This window comes from Emys orbicularis, chromosome 2, assembly GCF_028017835.1.
Source record: "Emys orbicularis isolate rEmyOrb1 chromosome 2, rEmyOrb1.hap1, whole genome shotgun sequence".
Classification (NCBI taxonomy): Eukaryota; Metazoa; Chordata; order Testudines; family Emydidae; genus Emys; species Emys orbicularis.
This window is the reverse complement of record NC_088684.1, coordinates 162,604,730-162,618,325: the sequence shown is the minus strand read 5'-3', so window position 1 is coordinate 162,618,325 and position 13,596 is coordinate 162,604,730.

The window sequence follows — 13,596 nt, the reverse complement described above, 5'->3', positions numbered from 1 at the left end:
GGGAGGTGAAGAGCACCCCCAGCAACACACACACACACACACACACACACACACACACACACACACACACCACTCCTGGTGGTGGGAGGGCAACAGGAGAAAGGACAAAAGAAGTAAGAGATGAAGAGAAAGGAAGGAGGGATGGAGGAAAAGGTAAAACAAAAAGGACAAACCCTAATGTCCCCAGTGATTCCACGGGACAAAATCCCAGGTGGGCTATAAAATTCTGCCACCTTGAACTAGTGTTTTCCATGCCTAGAATTCAGCTGGCACCAGGTGGATCAGACTGAACAGGTTACAAACCTCTCCGAGGCTCTTACCTTCTCAACAGGGACGTCTGTTTTCTAGTAAAATCAGTAAAAGGAAAGGAGAAAACTCGAAAGAGGTTCCTCCTCGCACTCACCTACGTGAACCCTAATACTCTCTCAAAGGGAGACCTCGAGAAGGAGACTTGCTGAAGCTAAGCCACAGGGGTCTCTGAGGTTTCCCTGGCCCTGCGCCCCTATCCTGCCTGGCTCATGTCAGCATCTCTCTCTGAGGTCACCACCTCCCCACCACCTTTGACCAATAGGCTGAGGTCCTGCAAAAGGCCTTTGTGATGTCACTGCCACACACACACATCCCCTGAAGTGCTAATGTCCTGCTGCTGGCCTGACACTTTGAAGGTTTGAGCTACTCTCTGTGGATCACCCCACTCAATGCCTGTTCATTCTAGGAAGCAAGCTGGCTAGACAGTACAACATCAGACGCTGCTCCCAATGCTACACTCAGTGTTTCCAAAATTAGTAGACTTTATGGCCAGAAGAGACCTTTAGAGAATCTCATCTAACCCCCTGCATATCATAGGCTTCCTGTATAGTACAATAGTTACTTTTTGGGCACACACATTCCAGAAAGGCATCTAGTCTTCATTCAATGACATCAAGAGATGGAGAATCCACCACTTTCCCTTTTAGTGAGTGCCAGGGGGCTCCATTTCCCCTTCCACTAGCTCCCCATTTACAGTGAGCCGGAGCAGTACCTGCAGCAGGGAGCGGGAGTTGCTGATGGCCTCAGAGGCACAGCCCCTGCAGTGTCTCAGGCACCTGGCGCAAGTGCCGGATGATGCGGAGCTGGTGCATCACTTTGGCCGTGACGTCCTCCTGCTGCAAGGGAACGAGAACCTGTCAGAGACTCAAACGCCCCGAGGAATCAGGGGGAATTAAGGGCACCTGGAACCAGCAGTATTTCCACCCAGCACCTGCCCACCACTGAGGGATGAATTCACCTCCTGAACCGCAGAATGGAGTCTTCCTGTCCTTTCCAGTAACCTCCAGTGCCAACCCCACTCCTTGTAGGGTGAGTTCCTGCTACCACCCTCTCAGTGCCCTTGACAGCTGTTCCACCTCCAAACCACAGCTCAAGTTCTCAGAACCCTCTTCTCCACCCCCACCCAGGTTGGGCAGGGAGGCGGCTCTAGCAGGGGGGGCAGGAGGGATTCTGGCAGCAGTGAAGTGGGTTGCGCGGAGGTTGAGATCTTGCCCCAAGTCATCCCAGACACTAATGCTAAGCCACAGGATGGCAGCATCTAGTGTCAGTGGAGTCCAAGCACTATTTCAACCCCACAGTTTTGGATGAACTTCCCACAAGGGGAGGTGAAGAGCACCCCCAGCAACACACACACACACACACACACACACACCACTCCTTGTGGTGGGAGGGCAACAGGAGAAAGGACAAAAGAAGTAAGAGATGAAGAGAAAGGAAGGAGGGATGGAGGAAAAGGTAAAACGAAAAGGACAAACCCTAATGTCCCCAGTGATTCCACGGGACAAAATCCCAGGTGGGCTATAAAATTCTGCCACCTTGAACTAGTGTTTTCCATGCCTAGAATTCAGCTGGCACCAGGTGGATCAGACTGAACAGGTTACAAACCTCTCCGAGGCTCTTACCTTCTCAACAGGGACGTCTGTTTTCTAGTAAAATCAGTAAAAGGAAAGGAGAAAACTCGAAAGAGGTTCCTCCTCGCACTCACCTACGTGAACCCTAATACTCTCTCAGTCCTCAAACAGAGACCTCGAGAAGGAGAATTGCTGAAGCTAAGCCACAGGGGTCTACGAGGTTTTCCTGGCTCTGCGCCCCTATCCTGCCTGGCTCATGTCAGCATCTCTCTGTGAGGTCACCACCTCCCTAACACCTTTGACCAATAGGCTGAGGTCCTGCAAAAGGCCTTTGTGATGTCACTGCCACACCCACCCATCCCCTGAAATGCTAATGTCCTGCTGCTGGCCTGACACTTTGAAGGTTTGAGCTACTCTCTGTGGATCACCCCACTCAATGCCTGTTCATTCTAGGAAGCAAGCCAGCTAGACAGTACAACATCAGAGGCTGCTCCCAATGCTACACTCAGTGTTTCCAAAATGAGTAGACTTTATGGCCAGAAGAGACCTTTAGAGCATCTCATCTAACCCCCTGCATATCATAGGCTTCCTGTATAGTACAATAGTTACTTTTTGGGCACACACATTCCAGAAAGGCATCTAGTCTTCATTCAATGACATCAAGAGATGGAGAATCCACCACTTTCCCTTTTAGTGAGTGCCAGGGGGCTCCATTTCCCCTTCCACTAGCTCCCCATTTACAGTGAGCCAGAGCAGTACCTGCAGCAGGGAGCGGGAGTTGCTGATGGCCTCAGAGGCACAGCCCCTGCAGTGTCTCAGGCACCTGGCGCAAGTGCCGGATGATGCGGAGCTGGTGCATCACTTTGGCCGTGACGTCCTCCTGCTGCAAGGGAACGAGAACCTGTCAGAGACTCAAACGCCCCGAGGAATCAGGGGAAATTAAGGGCACCTGGAACCAGCAGTATTTCCACCCAGCACCTGCCCACCACTGAGGGATGAATTCACCTCCTGAACCCCAGAATGGAGTCTTCTTGTCCTTTCCAGTAACCTCCAGTGCCAACCCCCCTCCTTGTAGGGTGAGTTCCTGCTACCACCCCCTCAGTGCCCTTGACAGCTGTTCCACCTCCAAACCACAGCTCAAGTTCTCAGAACCCTCTTCTCCACCCCCACCCAGGTTGGGCAGGGAGGCGGCTCTAGCAGGGGGGGCAGGAGGGATTCTGGCAGCAGTGAAGTGGGTTGGGCGGAGGTTGAGATCTTGCCCCAAGTCATCCCAGACACTAATGCTAAGCCACAGGATGGCAGCATCTAGTGTCAGTGGAGTCCAAGCACTATTTCAACCTCACAGTTTTGGATGAACTTCCCACAAGGGGAGGTGAAGAGCACCCCCAGCAACACACACACACACACACACACACCACTCCTGGTGGTGGGAGGGGAATAAGAGAAAGGACAAAAGAAGTAAGAGATGAAGAGAAAGGAAGGAGGGATGGAGGAAAAGTTAAAACGAAAAGGACAAACCCTAATGTCCCCAGTGATTCCACGGGACAAAATCCCAGGTGGGCTATAAAATTCTGCCACCTTGAACTAGTGTTTTCCATGCCTAGAATTCAGCTGGCACCAGATGGATCAGACTGAACAGGTTATAAACCTCTCCGAGGCTCTTACCTTCTCAACAGGGACGTCTGTTTACTAGTAAAATCAGTAAAAGGAAAGGAGAAAACTCGAAAGAGGTTCCTCCTCGCACTCACCTACGTTAACCCTAATACTCTCTCAAAGGGAGACCTCGAGAAGGAGACTTGCTGAAGCTAAGCCACAGGGGTCTCTGAGGTTTCCCTGGCCCTGCGCCCCTATCCTGCCTGGCTCATGTTAGCATCTCTCTCTGAGGTCACCACCTCCCCACCACCTTTGACCAATAGGCTGAGGTCCTGCAAAAGGCCTTTGTGATGTCACTGCCACACACACACATCCCCTGAAGTGCTAATGTCCTGCTGCTGGCCTGACACTTTGAAGGTTTGAGCTACTCTCTGTGGATCACCCCACACAATGCCTGTTCATTCTAGGAAGCAAGCCGGCTAGACAGTACAACATCAGACGCTGCTCCCAATGCTACACTCAGTGTTTCCAAAATTAGTAGACTTTATGGCCAGAAGAGACCTTTAGAGCATCTCATCTAACCCCCTGCATATCATAGGCTTCCTGTATAGTACAATAGTTACTTTTTGGGCACACACATTCCAGAAAGGCATCTAGTCTTCATTCAATGACATCAAGAGATGGAGAATCCACCACTTTCCCTTTTAGTGAGTGCCAGGGGGCTCCATTTCCCCTTCCACTAGCTCCCCATTTACAGTGAGCCGGAGCAGTACCTGCAGCAGGGAGCGGGAGTTGCTGATGGCCTCAGAGGCACAGCCCCTGCAGTGTCTCAGGCACCTGGCGCAAGTGCCGGATGATGCGGAGCTGGTGCATCACTTTGGCCGTGACGTCCTCCTGCTGCAAGGGAACGAGAACCTGTCAGAGACTCAAACGCCCCGAGGAATCAGGGGGAATTAAGGGCACCTGGAACCAGCAGTATTTCCACCCAGCACCTGCCCACCACTGAGGGATGAATTCACCTCCTGAACCCCAGAATGGAGTCTTCTTGTCCTTTCCAGTAACCTCCAGTGCCAACCCCCCTCCTTGTAGGGTGAGTTCCTGCTACCACCCCCTCAGTGCCCTTGACAGCTGTTCCACCACCAAACCACAGCTCAAGTTCTCAGAACCCTCTTCTCCACCCCCACCCAGGTTGGGCAGGGAGGCGGCTCTAGCAGGGGGGGCAGGAGGGATTCTGGCAGCAGCGAAGTGGGTTGCGCGGAGGTTGAGATCTTGCCCCAAGTCATCCCAGACACTAATGCTAAGCCACAGGATGGCAGCATCTAGTGTCAGTGGAGTCCAAGCACTATTTCAACCCCACAGTTTTGGATGAACTTCCCACAAGGGGAGGTGAAGAGCACCCCCAGCAACACACACACACACACACACACACACACACACACACACACACACACACACACACACACACACACACCACTCCTGGTGGTGGGAGGGGAATAAGAGAAAGGACAAAAGAAGTAAGAGATGAAGAGAAAGGAAGGAGGGATGGAGGAAAAGTTAAAACGAAAAGGACAAACCCTAATGTCCCCAGTGATTCCACGGGACAAAATCCCAGGTGGGCTATAAAATTCTGCCACCTTGAACTAGTGTTTTCCATGCCTAGAATTCAGCTGGCACCAGATGGATCAGACTGAACAGGTTATAAACCTCTCCGAGGCTCTTACCTTCTCAACAGGGACGTCTGTTTTCTAGTAAAATCAGTAAAAGGAAAGGAGAAAACTCGAAAGAGGTTCCTCCTCACACTCACCTACGTGAACCCTAATACTCTCTCAAAGGGAGACCTGGAGAAGGAGACTTGCTGAAGCTAAGCCACAGGGGTCTCTGAGGTTTCCCTGGCCCTGCGCCCCTATCCTGCCTGGCTCATGTCAGCATCTCTCTCTGAGGTCACCACCTCCCCACCACCTTTGACCAATAGGCTGAGGTCCTGCAAAAGGCCTTTGTGATGTCACTGCCACACACACACATCCCCTGAAGTGCTAATGTCCTGCTGCTGGCCTGACACTTTGAAGGTTTGAGCTACTCTCTGTGGATCACCCCACTCAATGCCTGTTCATTCTAGGAAGCAAGCCGGCTAGACAGTACAACATCAGACGCTGCTCCCAATGCTACACTCAGTGTTTCCAAAATTAGTAGACTTTATGGCCAGAAGAGACCTTTAGAGCATCTCATCTAACCCCCTGCATATCATAGGCTTCCTGTATAGTACAATAGTTACTTTTTGGGCACACATATTCCAGAAAGGCATCTAGTCTTCATTCAATGACATCAAGAGATGGAGAATCCACCACTTTCCCTTTTAGTGAGTGCCAGGGGGCTCCATTTCCCCTTCCACTAGCTCCCCATTTACAGTGAGCCGGAGCAGTACCTGCAGCAGGGAGCGGGAGTTGCTGATGGCCTCAGAGGCACAGCCCCTGCAGTGTCTCAGGCACCTGGCGCAAGTGCCGGATGATGCGGAGCTGGTGCATCACTTTGGCCGTGACGTCCTCCTGCTGCAAGGGAACGAGAACCTGTCAGAGACTCAAACGCCCCGAGGAATCAGGGGGAATTAAGGGCACCTGGAACCAGCAGTATTTCCACCCAGCACCTGCCCACCACTGAGGGATGAATTCACCTCCTGAACCCCAGAATGGAGTCTTCTTGTCCTTTTCAGTAACCTCCAGTGCCAACCCCCCTCCTTGTAGGGTGAGTTCCTGCTACCACCCCCTCAGTGCCCTTGACAGCTGTTCCACCACCAAACCACAGCTCAAGTTCTCAGAACCCTCTTCTCCACCCCCACCCAGGTTGGGCAGGGAGGCGGCTCTAGCAGGGGGGGCAGGAGGGATTCTGGCAGCAGTGAAGTGGGTTGCGCGGAGGTTGAGATCTTGCCCCAAGTCATCCCAGACACTAATGCTAAGCCACAGGATGGCAGCATCTAGTGTCAGTGGAGTCCAAGCACTATTTCAACCCCACAGTTTTGGATGAACTTCCCACAAGGGGAGGTGAAGAGCACCCCCAGCAACACACACACACACACACACACACCACTCCTGGTGGTGGGAGGGGAATAAGAGAAAGGACAAAAGAAGTAAGAGATGAAGAGAAAGGAAGGGGGGATGGAGGAAAAGTTAAAACGAAAAGGACAAACCCTAATGTCCCCAGTGATTCCACGGGACAAAATCCCAGGTGGGCTAAAAAATTCTGCCACCTTGAACTAGTGTTTTCCATGCCTAGAATTCAGCTGGCACCAGATGGATCAGACTGAACAGGTTATAAACCTCTCCGAGGCTCTTACCTTCTCAACAGGGACGTCTGTTTTCTAGTAAAATCAGTAAAAGGAAAGGAGAAAACTCGAAAGAGGTTCCTCCTCGCACTCACCTACGTGAACCCTAATACTCTCTCAAAGGGAGACCTGGAGAAGGAGACTTGCTGAAGCTAAGCCACAGGGGTCTCTGAGGTTTCCCTGGCCCTGCGCCCCTATCCTGCCTGGCTCATGTCAGCATCTCTCTCTGAGGTCACCACCTCCCCACCACCTTTGACCAATAGGCTGAGGTCCTGCAAAAGGCCTTTGTGATGTCACTGCCACACACACACATCCCCTGAAGTGCTAATGTCCTGCTGCTGGCCTGACACTTTGAAGGTTTGAGCTACTCTCTGTGGATCACCCCACTCAATGCCTGTTCATTCTAGGAAGCAAGCCGGCTAGACAGTACAACATCAGACGCTGCTCCCAATGCTACACTCAGTGTTTCCAAAATTAGTAGACTTTATGGCCAGAAGAGACCTTTAGAGCATCTCATCTAACCCCCTGCATATCATAGGCTTCCTGTATAGTACAATAGTTACTTTTTGGGCACACACATTCCAGAAAGGCATCTAGTCTTCATTCAATGACATCAAGAGATGGAGAATCCACCACTTTCCCTTTTAGTGAGTGCCAGGGGGCTCCATTTCCCCTTCCACTAGCTCCCCATTTACAGTGAGCCGGAGCAGTACCTGCAGCAGGGAGCGGGAGTTGCTGATGGCCTCAGAGGCACAGCCCCTGCAGTGTCTCAGGCACCTGGCGCAAGTGCCGGATGATGCGGAGCTGGTGCATCACTTTGGCCGTGACGTCCTCCTGCTGCAAGGGAACGAGAACCTGTCAGAGACTCAAACGCCCCGAGGAATCAGGGGGAATTAAGGGCACCTGGAACCAGCAGTATTTCCACCCAGCACCTGCCCACCACTGAGGGATGAATTCACCTCCTGAACCCCAGAATGGAGTCTTCTTGTCCTTTTCAGTAACCTCCAGTGCCAACCCCCCTCCTTGTAGGGTGAGTTCCTGCTACCACCCCGTCAGTGCCCTTGACAGCTGTTCCACCACCAAACCACAGCTCAAGTTCTCAGAACCCTCTTCTCCACCCCCACCCAGGTTGGGCAGGGAGGCGGCTCTAGCAGGGGGGGCAGGAGGGATTCTGGCAGCAGTGAAGTGGGTTGCGCGGAGGTTGAGATCTTGCCCCAAGTCATCCCAGACACTAATGCTAAGCCACAGGATGGCAGCATCTAGTGTCAGTGGAGTCCAAGCACTATTTCAACCCCACAGTTTTGGATGAACTTCCCACAAGGGGAGGTGAAGAGCACCCCCAGCAACACACACACACACACACACACACACACACACACACACACACACACACACACACACACACACACACACACACACACACACACACACACACACACACACACACACCACTCCTGGTGGTGGGAGGGCAACAGGAGAAAGGACAAAAGAAGTAAGAGATGAAGAGAAAGGAAGGAGGGATGGAGGAAAAGGTAAAACGAAAAGGACAAACCCTAATGTCCCCAGTGATTCCACGGGACAAAATCCCAGGTGGGCTATAAAATTCTGCCACCTTGAACTAGTGTTTTCCATGCCTAGAATTCAGCTGGCACCAGGTGGATCAGACTGAACAGGTTACAAACCTCTCCGAGGCTCTTACCTTCTCAACAGGGACGTCTGTTTTCTAGTAAAATCAGTAAAAGGAAAGGAGAAAACTCGAAAGAGGCTCCTGCTCGCACTCACCTACGTGAACCCTAATACTCTCTCAAAGAGAGACCTCAAGAAGGAGACTTGCTGAAGCTAAGCCACATGGGTCTCTGAGGTTTCCCTGGCCCTGCGCCCCTATCCTGCCTGGATGATGTCAGCATCTCTCTGTGAGGTCACCACCTCCCTAAAACCTTTGACCAATAGGCTGAGGTCCTGCAAAAGGCCTTTGTGATGTCACTGCCACACCCACCCATCCCCTGAAGTGCTAATGTCCTGCTGCTGGCCTGACACTTTGAAGGTTTGAGCTACTCTCTGTGGATCACCCCACTCAATGCCTGTTCATTCTAGGAAGCAAGCCGGCTAGACAGTACAACATCAGAGGCTGCTCCCAATGCTACACTCAGTGTTTCCAAAATTAGTAGACTTTATGGCCAGAAGAGACCTTTAGATCATCTCATCTAACCCCCTGCATATCATAGGCTTCCTGTATAGTACAATAGTTACTTTTTGGGCACACACATTCCAGAAAGGCATCTAGTCTTCATTCAATGACATCAAGAGATGGAGAATCCACCACTTTCCCTTTTAGTGAGTGCCAGGGGGCTCCATTTCCCCTTCCACTAGCTCCCCATTTACAGTGAGCCGGAGCAGTACCTGCAGCAGGGAGCGGGAGTTGCTGATGGCCTCAGAGGCACAGCCCCTGCAGTGTCTCAGGCACCTGGCGCAAGTGCCGGATGATGCGGAGCTGGTGCATCACTTTGGCCGTGACGTCCTCCTGCTGCAAGGGAACGAGAACCTGTCAGAGACTCAAACGCCCCGAGGAATCAGGGGGAATTAAGGGCACCTGGAACCAGCAGTATTTCCACCCAGCACCTGCCCACCACTGAGGGATGAATTCACCTCCTGAAACGCAGAATGGAGTCTTCCTGTCCTTTCCAGTAACCTCCATTGCCAACCCCACTCCTTGTAGGGTGAGTTCCTGCTACCACCCCCTCAGTGCCCTTGACAGCTGTTCCACCACCAAACCACAGCTCAAGTTCTCAGAACGCTCTTCTCCACCCCCACCCAGGTTGGGCAGGGAGGCGGCTCTAGCAGGGGGGGCAGGAGGGATTCTGGCAGCAGCGAAGTGGGTTGCGCGGAGGTTGAGATCTTGCCCCAAGTCATCCCAGACACTAATGCTAAGCCACAGGATGGCAGCATCTAGTGTCAGTGGAGTCCAAGCACTGTTTCAACCCCACAGTTTTGGATGAACTTCCCACAAGGGGAGGTGAAGAGCACCCCCAGCAACACACACACACACACACACACACCACTCCTGGTGGTGGGAGGGGAATAAGAGAAAGGACAAAAGAAGTAAGAGATGAAGAGAAAGGAAGGAGGGATGGAGGAAAAGTTAAAACGAAAAGGACAAACCCTAATGTCCCCAGTGATTCCACGGGACAAAATCCCAGGTGGGCTATAAAATTCTGCCACCTTGAACTAGTGTTTTCCATGCCTAGAATTCAGCTGGCACCAGATGGATCAGACTGAACAGGTTATAAACCTCTCCGAGGCTCTTACCTTCTCAACAGGGACGTCTGTTTTCTAGTAAAATCAGTAAAAGGAAAGGAGAAAACTCGAAAGAGGTTCCTCCTCGCACTCACCTACGTGAACCCTAATACTCTCTCAAAGGGAGACCTCGAGAAGGAGACTTGCTGAAGCTAAGCCACAGGGGTCTCTGAGGTTTCCCTGGCCCTGCGCCCCTATCCTGCCTGGCTCATGTCAGCATCTCTCTCTGAGGTCACCACCTCCCCACCACCTTTGACCAATAGGCTGAGGTCCTGCAAAAGGCCTTTGTGATGTCACTGCCACACACACACATCCCCTGAAGTGCTAATGTCCTGCTGCTGGCCTGACACTTTGAAGGTTTGAGCTACTCTCTGTGGATCACCCCACTCAATGCCTGTTCATTCTAGGAAGCAAGCTGGCTAGACAGTACAACATCAGACGCTGCTCCCAATGCTACACTCAGTGTTTCCAAAATTAGTAGACTTTATGGCCAGAAGAGACCTTTAGAGCATCTCATCTAACCCCCTGCATATCATAGGCTTCCTGTATAGTACAATAGTTACTTTTTGGGCACACACATTCCAGAAAGGCATCTAGTCTTCATTCAATGACATCAAGAGATGGAGAATCCACCACTTTCCCTTTTAGTGAGTGCCAGGGGGCTCCATTTCCCCTTCCACTAGCTCCCCATTTACAGTGAGCCGGAGCAGTACCTGCAGCAGGGAGCGGGAGTTGCTGATGGCCTCAGAGGCACAGCCCCTGCAGTGTCTCAGGCACCTGGCGCAAGTGCCGGATGATGCGGAGCTGGTGCATCACTTTGGCCGTGACGTCCTCCTGCTGCAAGGGAACGAGAACCTGTCAGAGACTCAAACGCCCCGAGGAATCAGGGGGAATTAAGGGCACCTGGAACCAGCAGTATTTCCACCCAGCACCTGCCCACCACTGAGGGATGAATTCACCTCCTGAACCGCAGAATGGAGTCTTCCTGTCCTTTCCAGTAACCTCCAGTGCCAACCCCACTCCTTGTAGGGTGAGTTCCTGCTACCACCCTCTCAGTGCCCTTGACAGCTGTTCCACCTCCAAACCACAGCTCAAGTTCTCAGAACCCTCTTCTCCACCCCCACCCAGGTTGGGCAGGGAGGCGGCTCTAGCAGGGGGGGCAGGAGGGATTCTGGCAGCAGTGAAGTGGGTTGCGCGGAGGTTGAGATCTTGCCCCAAGTCATCCCAGACACTAATGCTAAGCCACAGGATGGCAGCATCTAGTGTCAGTGGAGTCCAAGCACTATTTCAACCCCACAGTTTTGGATGAACTTCCCACAAGGGGAGGTGAAGAGCACCCCCAGCAACACACACACACACACACACACACACACACACACACACACACACACACACACACACACCACTCCTGGTGGTGGGAGGGCAACAGGAGAAAGGACAAAAGAAGTAAGAGATGAAGAGAAAGGAAGGAGGGATGGAGGAAAAGGTAAAACGAAAAGGACAAACCCTAATGTCCCCAGTGATTCCACGGGACAAAATCCCAGGTGGGCTATAAAATTCTGCCACCTTGAACTAGTGTTTTCCATGCCTAGAATTCAGCTGGCACCAGGTGGATCAGACTGAACAGGTTACAAACCTCTCCGAGGCTCTTACCTTCTCAACAGGGACGTCTGTTTTCTAGTAAAATCAGTAAAAGGAAAGGAGAAAACTCGAAAGAGGTTCCTCCTCGCACTCACCTACGTGAACCCTAATACTCTCTCAGTCCTCAAAGAGAGACCTCGAGAAGGAGAATTGCTGAAGCTAAGCCACAGGGGTCTACGAGGTTTTCCTGGCTCTGCGCCCCTATCCTGCCTGGCTCATGTCAGCATCTCTCTGTGAGGTCACCACCTCCCTAACACCTTTGACCAATAGGCTGAGGTCCTGCAAAAGGCCTTTGTGATGTCACTGCCACACCCACCCATCCCCTGAAATGCTAATGTCCTGCTGCTGGCCTGACACTTTGAAGGTTTGAGCTACTCTCTGTGGATCACCCCACTCAATGCCTGTTCATTCTAGGAAACAAGCCAGCTAGACAGTACAACATCAGAGGCTGCTCCCAATGCTACACTCAGTGTTTCCAAAATTAGTAGACTTTATGGCCAGAAGAGACCTTTAGAGCATCTCATCTAACCCCCTGCATATCGTAGGCTTCCTGTATAGTACAATAGTTACTTTTTGGACACACACATTCCAGAAAGGCATCTAGTCTTCATTCAATGACATCAAGAGATGGAGAATCCACCACTTTCCCTTTTAGTGAGTGCCAGGGGGCTCCATTTCCCCTTCCACTAGCTCCCCATTTACAGTGAGCCAGAGCAGTACCTGCAGCAGGGAGCGGGAGTTGCTGATGGCCTCAGAGGCACAGCCCCTGCAGTGTCTCAGGCACCTGGCACAAGTGCCGGATGATGCGGAGCTGGTGCATCACTTTGGCCGTGACGTCCTCCTGCTGCAAGGGAACGAGAACCTGTCAGAGACTCAAACGCCCCGAGGAATCAGGGGGAATTAAGGGCACCTGGAACCAGCAGTATTTCCACCTAGCACCTGCCCACCACTGAGGGATGAATTCACCTCCTGAACCCCAGAATGGAGTCTTCTTGTCCTTTCCAGTAACCTCCAGTGCCAACCCCACTCCTTGTAGGGTGAGTTCCTGCTACCACCCCCTCAGTGCCCTTGACAGCTGTTCCACCACCAAACCACAGCTCAAGTTCTCAGAACGCTCTTCTCCACCCCCACCCAGGTTGGGCAGGGAGGTGGCTCTAGCAGGGGGGGCAGGAGGGATTCTGGCAGCAGCGAAGTGGGTTGCGCGGAGGTTGAGATCTTGCCCCAAGTCATCCCAGACACTAATGCTAAGCCACAGGATGGCAGCATCTAGTGTCAGTGGAGTCCAAGCACTGTTTCAACCCCACAGTTTTGGATGAACTTCCCACAAGGGGAGGTGAAGAGCACCCCCAGCAACACACACACACACACACACACACACACCACTCCTGGTGGTGGGAGGGGAATAAGAGAAAGGACAAAAGAAGTAAGAGATGAAGAGAAAGGAAGGAGGGATGGAGGAAAAGTTAAAACGAAAAGGACAAACCCTAATGTCCCCAGTGATTCCACGGGACAAAATCCCAGGTGGGCTATAAAATTCTGCCACCTTGAACTAGTGTTTTCCATGCCTAGAATTCAGCTGGCACCAGATGGATCAGACTGAACAGGTTATAAACCTCTCCGAGGCTCTTACCTTCTCAACAGGGACGTCTGTTTTCTAGTAAAATCAGTAAAAGGAAAGGAGAAAACTCGAAAGAGGTTCCTCCTCGCACTCACCTACGTGAACCCTAATACTCTCTCAAAGGGAGACCTGGAGAAGGAGACTTGCTGAAGCTAAGCCACAGGGGTCTCTGAGGTTTCCCTGGCCCTGCGCCCCTATCCTGCCTGGCTCATGTCAGCATCTCTCTCTGAGGTCACCACCTCCCCACCACCTTT